This window comes from Sylvia atricapilla, chromosome 27, assembly GCF_009819655.1.
Source record: "Sylvia atricapilla isolate bSylAtr1 chromosome 27, bSylAtr1.pri, whole genome shotgun sequence".
In the NCBI taxonomy this organism is placed as follows: domain Eukaryota; kingdom Metazoa; phylum Chordata; class Aves; order Passeriformes; family Sylviidae; genus Sylvia; species Sylvia atricapilla.
In genome coordinates this window covers 1,217,863-1,226,291 of record NC_089166.1, presented here as the reverse complement: position 1 = coordinate 1,226,291, position 8,429 = coordinate 1,217,863, and positions in this window count along the sequence as shown.

Genomic DNA, 8,429 nt, shown 5'->3' with positions numbered 1-8,429 from the left:
ATGGGGTGTCCCCAAAGCCAGTGTGCGGTGGGTGGGCTCGGCCGCCCCGCCTCAGTTTCCCCCATTGTGGCGGCCTGGTGGGTGTAGCCCCAAATGAGAGAGGCTCAGGGCTAAAGCCGGGGGCCAGCGGCGTTAGGTCGGGGTTCGCCACCCCAGCGAGACCCCAGCAGCCCCCTGACACCCGCGGCATCACCGGCACCCTGAGATCGCCCGGCGGAGCCTGAGGTGCCGCTCCAGGAACCGTCACTCGAGGAATCCCGGGCGCGCTGGGGCGGCCCAGACAGACAGACAGACACGGGAGGCGGCTCTTCTCCTCCTCCTCCTCCTCTTCCTCCTCCTCCAGCGGGACACGTGTGATGAGCGCAGTCAGGTCTCAGCCCACCCTGCGCCGCCGGCACCCAAACCTGCGCGTCCCACCTGCAGCACCAGGTGCTGGGTGGGTGCTGGGTGGGAGCGGGGTGGCAGCCAGCGGGAGCCCCCCCGGCGCCCCCCCAGCCCAGCCCCACGCCCAGGGGAGCGTTTCTGCTGAGTCGGGTGGTTGCAGGCGGCTGAAAACAACCCGGGGGCAAAGTCCGGGGCTGGGCCGACGGCGGGAGCCACCTCGCCCTACCGGGGGCACCCAGCACCTCGCTCCCCACAGACCCCACCTCCTGGGGAGCCCCGGAACGGGGACCCCAGACAATGGGACACCCCTCCGTAAAGGCACTGACCGGCTCCGTGCAGGCCAGACGTGGGCGCTGCATACCGGGGCTGCCCCACGGGGCCACTGCCGTGTCCCTGCCCCCCAGCACAGATGGGCTCCGGGGGTCCCAGCACCCCCCCAGCCCAGCTGCCAGCCGGGTCAGGGAGGTGAGGGCCTAAGCGCTTTAGCCACGGTGCCAATTAGTGTGATTAGCACGGGCTGGGGGCAGGGCAGACCCGCGGCCAGCGGCCAGCGATGCCCGGCCATGCGGGCACTGGGGCAGTGTCACTGCAGGCACTGCAACATCACGGTGGGCACCAGGGCAGCGTCTGGGTGGGCACCGGAGCAGTGTCACAGCGGGCGCTGGGGCAGCATGACGATGGGCACCAGGGTGGTACAAACCTGCCGCTGCCCGAAGAAGCCTGGCCGCAGCGGCTGGCAGGACCGTGCCGTGGGAGTGTGGCCAGGCACAGGGCACCTGCCCGTGCCACGGCTGGCAGCACCCGGCACGCGCCGATGCCCGTGTGTGAGGCCGTGCCAAGTGCCACACGCGTGTCTGCGTCTGGTGCTGCGAGCTCATCGCACACCTGTGCCAGTGCCCGGCACACCATGCCCAGTGCCACACAGTGCCCAGTGCCCTGGGCATGTGTGGCAGCGGGGACAGCGTGCTGTGCCGTGCTGTGCCGTGCCGGCAGGCTGCAGGAATCCCAGGCATGTGCAGCAGCTGGGCAGCCCGAGCAAGGGGGATGCCACGGGCCTGACATCAGGGCAGCCCACCCAGTGCCACGGGGGCTCTGCATGGTGCCTGTTCCCCACACATGTGGGGTCTGGGCTCTGCTGTGGCACAGGATGGTTTGGCCCAGGTTTGTGTCCTCCCTGTGGCTCAGAAGAAGAGCAGAGAAGCCGCCACTCATACAACGGCTGGCAGCTGCAGGGCTGGTGACCTGTCCCAACACTGACTGGGCACCCAATGTTGTGGCCTCGAGCCTCCGATGGGCCCTGTGTCTGACGGGTCCAGCATCACCACAGTGTAGACGGGCACCATGACCTGCCCCCAGCCCCACAGCCCCCAAAAACCCCACAGCACTGCCAATAACACTGCATCCAACCAAGGCCACACCGGCTACTCCTTCCTGCAGTGTCTGAGCATTCAGCTGCGCCTCCTTTCCCCCATCCCACCTCAGTTCCCCATCCCACTGGAGCTGCCTGGCAGAGAAAGAGACACACACCCGTATCCCCAGCACCGTGTCCCCTGTGCCAGCACACAGGATGTGGCTCATTCCTATGTCACTCCTTGTCCAGGTCACGAAGGTCACCCAGCGGGGACCCCTGAGCACCTGGTGTGTGCTGAGTGTGCCCAGTCTCAGCTCTTTGGGGCGGCTGTGGGCCCCGAGCCCCACGGGGTGCCCCTGGCCCCAGGAGGTGTGCCGGGACGCTGGGAGCTATTCTCAGCCCTTGGCACGGCATGGGACGTTTCTAAATCGGGGGCTCTGGTTCACGTGCACGAGGACGGGGGGGGGCTCCTGGATCCCCTCCCCTGGGAGCCCTGCTTGAAGGGGGGAGGCGGCCGCCACGAGGTGCTCAGCATGGGCACTGACGAGGGGACACAGGGACAGGCACCAGGACATGGGAACGGGCACCAGGACACAGCACTGAGACCGCCCATGGGAGCCCGTCCCTCCTGAGAAGGGGACGCGAGGGACAGTCCTCGCAGTGTTCCTGCAGTCACACGACCCTGTCCGAGGGTCTGCAGCACAGGGGACAACCCGAACGGCACCGCCCCTGGGGGCCCGACCCCGCTGCGCCCCCCGCCCGCATCCAGCTTGAGCGGGGCCCTGAGAGCGCAGCCCGCGCCCGCCTTCGCCAACACCGCATCCCCCCCTTCTCCTCCTCCTCCTCCTCCTCTTCCCCCCCAGTCCGTAGAGGGACCCAGGCGTCCGGCCCCGCCCCCACGCACCGGCGGCTGCGCGGGGTCCGGCGGGCCCGGGGGTCCGTGGGATGGGACCCTCGGGGCGGCCCCGCCGCCGCTTCGGTCTCTGCTGCACCGGGAATGCGCTCGCGGGGCGAGGAGCGGAGCAGGGGAGGGGTCCCGCTTCCTGCAGCCGCCGCCCGTCAGGAGGGGTCTGGGGGTGCACCCGCAGCCCCCCCGTTCCTGCTCCGCAGGGTGCGGGACACCGGGCGTGTACGGCCCGCGCTCCCCCCTCCGGGAAGCCGTGCGCGGCACGACCACGCCGCGGCCCCGCGAAGGTCACGGCCGCGGGAGGGTAAGGGGTGCTGGGGAGAACCCCCACGCGTGAATCCCGCTCCGCCGGCCCGCGGGGCCCGCACCATCGCGGGGGGCACACGCAGCCGCACGGCACCGCCGTGGGGAGGGGGGGACGCGCCGCGCCCCCACCCTGCGCCAAGACCCCCGGGCAGGGGAGCACCCCCAAACCGGTTCCACCGGGGTTTGCCCGCGCCCCACGGCGGCCCCAGCCCCCCTAGCGCTCCAGCGGAGCCGCGGGGGTCCCCGGTGCCGTCGGAGGTCAGGCAGGGTGACACGCAGCCCGGCCTCCCGGTGCGGCTCCCGGTGCCGGTGGCAACCCCCGGCGGGGGGGGTCACGGCTGAAGGTCGCGGTCCCGGGGTGACCTTGGCCGTGGCGCCCGCCCGCCCCTGCCTCAGTTTCCCCGCATCGCACAGTGGGGACGCGCCAGAGTCCGGTTGGGACCGCATCCCTGGCCCCGGCGGCGACACCGGACCGGGGGCAGGATCCGCCCCCCCCGGGGTTGGGGTGGGGGACACCCCGCGGGACCGCGGGGCGCCGTGCACAGGGGAGCCCCCGCCACGCCCCGCTCCTCGCTCAGGGCGAAGCCCGTGGTGCGGGGCTCTAGGCCCCCCCCCGCCCCGCCGCACCGGGGACGCCCCCCCGCTGCCCCCGCCCTAACCGGGAGCGGCCGAACCGCCCCCCCCCCCCGCCCCCCCCGCGCTCGGCTCTCGGCGCAAAAAAAAAGAATTAAAAAAATATTCGAAAATTTTAAAAAAGAAAAAAAAATCGCAGCATTCCTGCCGCCCTGCGGGGTGGGTGCGGGGGAGCGGCCACAGGGGCCCCTAAAGCCCTCACGGACACCCCACGGCGCCGTCACGGCCCGGCCGTCCACGGTTTCACCCCCCCGCCGCGACAGGGCCACGGCCTGCCCACGGCCCGGCCCCGCGACCTGCCCACGGCGCGGCCCCGCGCCCATCACCGCAGAGCCACGCCGCGGCCCGGACCCCGCCACGCCGCCACGCCACGGCCACGGGGGGGCCGCGGGGCCGGGGGCCACGGCCGGGGGGGGGCTGCCCCCGTGGCGTGGCGTGGCGGGCGGGGGGCAGCGCCGTGCCCCGCATGCAGCAGCGGCGGGTGCGGTGGGGGTAAGGGGGCGCGGTGTCCCCCCCCCAACACCCGCCCCACCGAGGGAACGCGGCCCCCCCGCCCCACGCCAAACGCCCGGATTTTCCAAGAAAAAAAAAAAATAAAAAAATCTTTCCCCGTGTTTTTTCCTCGCGGTTCGCGGCCCCCGAGCCTTCCGCGGGTCCCGAGCTTCCCGACCCGATCGCCGCTCACCCCCCCATTCCACGCACCGAACTGCGCCCGTGCTGAGCCGGGGGGGCCCGGGGGGGCGGCGGTAAACAACCGGGGGGCGGCGGGGCCGGAGGGAGCGGCGGGGCCGCTCGGGCCGTACCTGGGGGCGACGGGCGCGGGCGCGGAGCGGCGGTGCGGGGCGCGGAGCGGGGCTCGGAGCGGCGGTGCGGGGCGCGGAGCGGAGCGGAGCGGGGCGCAGCGGCGGCGGCGGCGGCGGCGGCGGACGAACGGCGCTGGCTCCTCCCTCCCCCGGCCCCGCCGCCCGCCCGCTCCGCTCCGCCGCGGCCGCAGCCCCCTCCGCCGGCCGCAGCCGCTCCCTGCACCCGCCGCGCCCGGCCCCGCGTGGGGACCCACGGGGGAGCGGCGGGGTCCGAGCGTACCGCGGGAGGGTGACGGCGGGATGGGGAGCGCGGAACACGGGGATCACGGGGTGGGGACGGTGGCCGTGGCCGCGTGCCTGATGGGAGCCCTGAGGGTGCCCACGGGGCTGTGGTGACAGCAACAACGAGGACGGGGGGCGGTGAGCACAGGGTGGGGGGCTGTGTGCGAGGAAGGTGCCCACGGGGGTTGGGGAAGGCACCCATAGGGAGCTGGGGACGGCGCCCAAAGGGTCCCCGGGATGGTGCCCGTGATGTGGCGAAGCTGGTGTCCGCAGGAGTTTGGGACTGTGCTCACGGGGATTTAGTGACAGGAACAACGGGGACGCGGGATGGCGACCACAGCCTGGGGGGCTGTACCGAAAGGGAGACAGGACACGGTGCCCAGGGAGGCCCAGGGGTATTCCCGTGGCAGGATGGTGCCCGCAGGGACTGGGAACAGCACCCACAAGGATACTATGACAGTGACAACCTGGTGTCCACGAGGACAGGGGTTGGAATCCACAGGGAGCTGGGGACGGTGCCCACGGGGATGCTGTGATAGTGACAGTGGGGACTGGAGAGGCTGCCCCCGGGATTTGGGGACAGCACCCAGGAGGGGCCGGGACGATGCCCTCGCTGGGTGGTGGTGGGGTGGAGACGATGCTCATGGAAATCTGGGACGGTCCTCACGGGGGTTGGTGACAGTGTCCACGGGGCAGGCGGCAGCTCCACACCCCGGGGTGCCCAGCCTGGCCCGGGGAGGGGCACACACCAGACGCGGGAGTCCCACCCAAATCCGCACCGCCCCGGGCAGGATCCGGCCCCGCAGGACACCCGCACGTCGGGGGGCCCTGCCCCTGCGCCCCCCGGGGGATGTGTGGGACTGGGGAGGACGGGGGCCGCGCTCCGCTGTGGGGCCGGAGCCGGAGCCGCTGTGGGGCCGGCGACGGCGGCGTGCACTGAGAGCTCGGGGGGGATCACTGCGGAGGCAGCTGAGGGTCGCCCCCCGGAGCCCCCCGACCCGCCCGTGCCACCCCACCCCCTTCCCGGCAGCCCCTGCTGCCAGCCCCCCCTTTTCCTGCCCGGACTACACGTCCCGTCATGCCCGGGCTTAAAGCGGCTCTGCCGCCCACCCCCACCCCCGCCCGGCGCCCCGCAGCTCGGCCCCGGGACCCCCGGGGGGTTCAGCCTGGGCGCCCCCCACCCTCCAGCCCCATGGGTACCCCGCTCCCCTGCGGTGACACCCAGGGGACGAGGGGGATGGGAGTCTCCCGGGCATGAAGGCTTCTAAGAGAGGAGGGTCCCCAAGGGATGAAGGTTTCCTTGGGAGGGGTGTACCCAGGGGATGGTTTCCCATACTCGGGGAACACAGGCAGCACCCAGGGATGGGGAGTCCCCAAGGGCCAGCGGCTCTCAGGGCACAGTGTGGCTCAGGATGGGGACAAGGGGACAGTGCTACCCGGGGAACGGGGATCCCCAGGGGATGGTGGTTCCCAGGGATGGTGGTCCCCAGGGGATGGTGGTCCCCAGGGGATGGGCGTACCCAGAACATGGAGGAGAATGACACCTGGGACTGCTGGCGGCTGTCCCCACAGACCCCGATGGACCCCTGGACCTCCTGCTGCCCCTGATCGCCACAGGCCTGTGGTCCCCATAGCCCCCATCGATCCCCTGGTCCCCGTGTCACCCTGGGGCTCTCATCCGCAAGGCTGGCGGTCCCAGCGTGGCGGGGCAGCAGCGGCGTGGCGGCCCCCCCGTCCCTCCCCGCCTGTTCCGTACACTTTATCCTCAGCAAACACGGCACGGCCACGGCCCCCCGCAACAGTCTGCCCGCGATAAGGCTGTGGCCGAGCTTGTCTGTCCGCAGCCCGTGGGGCTCCGCCGTCTCCACACCACGTCACGTCCTCAGATCCCCCTGCCCGAGGCTGCCTGCCAGCCCCCATCCCAGTGGGGAAACTGAGGCAGGGCTGGAGTTTGCCTGCGGCCCCTCTGGAACGTGGACAGGCACCTCTCACTCACACTCATCATCAGCTCCCCATCCATTGTGAGGTGCCCCCAGTGCCACCACAGGTCTCTCTGCATTGCCCCAGCAGGGTGGGGGTCCTGTGCCCTGTGGCAGACCTTAATGCAGGGGGATTTGGGATTTAGAGGGGCCGTGCTGTTCTTGGGGCACAGGCAGTCGGCCGGAACATGCTCATTAAAATTCATCCCGCTGCTCTGCGGCAGAGACACTAAATATAGCCCCAAGTCAGCAGCGCTGCCCCCCCCCGGACCCCCAGGAAGGGGATGACACCAGGCACCTCCATCCCCAACACTGCACACCCCCATGGGGCAGCACCCACCACCAGCCGGGGTGTCCGGATGTCCCCACGGGGGTGCCCCATCACCCCGGATGGGATCCTTCACACCCCACCGAACACCGGTCACCAGCCATGTGCCCCCCAGCAGGATGGAGCACCAGAGGTTCCCAGCCATCCCAGTGACCCCGTGGGAAGGGGAAGCCCCTCACGCTGGCCCCCGCTCGCCCCTCGCCTGCTCCCGGCGCTGGGAACGGCCCCAGCCCCTTCCGGCCCCCCCCGGCCCCGGGGCCGGAGGCAGCTGTGCCGGGGCGCCCTGCCAAGGCGCCGAAGCCTCGACGCCTTCCCCCCACCCGGCCGCCCCCGCGGAGCCCCGGGGAGCTGCGACCCCCCCGAGCATCCCCTGCCACCCCCTACCCCAGCAGGGCCAGCCATCCCTGCCCCCAGAGTTTAGGGGTGCTGCGCCGCGGGGGGGGGTCCAACAGGACTCCTCCGAGCCCCTCCTGCCTGGGGACCCCCGTGGTGTCTGTTCCTCCGCCAGCTGTGGGAAGCGGGGCCCCCCTGCACAGGAAATCCCTGCTCATGGACAGGGCTCCCCCCCGGCGGGACCCCCCCGCTGTCAGGGCCCCTCGGCGGCTGGGCAGCCGCTTGCCCGCCTAATCCCGGCCCCGGCACGGGGGGATTTGCTGCGCCCCGGCCCCATGAATGATTAACCGGGGAATTAAGGGGCCGCGAAGCCCCCCCCCAGCCCGAAGGGTGGGGGCAGTGGGTGACTGGGTTCCCACCCCAGCCCCCTGGGGGCATTCGCCCTGCTCTTCAGCCTTGGGGCTTCCCCTGGGGTTCCCCCATGGGAGTTCTGGGGGTACTGAGAGTGTTGGGGGTGCTGAGGGTTTGGGGTGGGGGCTGGGAGTGTTCTGGGGGTGCTGATACCGGGGGGTGTAGGGGTTACAGGGGGTTCTGGGGTGCTGGAGGGTTTGGGGAGCTAGTGGGGGCATTCTGGGGGGTGTTGGTGTGCTGGGAGTACTGGGGATATTTGGGTTCTGGGGGGCTGGCGGTTGTGGGGGGGCTGCCCCCCGGCCCCGCTCCCCATCCTCCCGTTGCCATAGCAACGGCTGGCACCATCCCTGGGGATATTTTTAGCTGCTGGTGCTGCAGGGAGGGGGTGGGGGGCAGCCCAGGCCCATGGCTGTGACACGTGTGTGCACACGCGTGTCTGCGGCACACGGCCGTGCACACTCGCGTGTGCCCGGCCCTGCACAGGTACCTGTGTGCACACCTGCCCGGGGGTGCTGGTGTCTGCACGCGTGTGCAGGAACACACACACACACGCACACTCCTGTGCATCCACACGCCTGCAGACACCTGCCTGTGTCACACACAGCCCTCAGTGCACACCTGCGTGGTTGCACGCGCACACGTGCACACTTCTGTGCTCACACGCTTGTGTGCACACCTGTGCTAACGTGTGTGTGTGCATAAACACCTATGT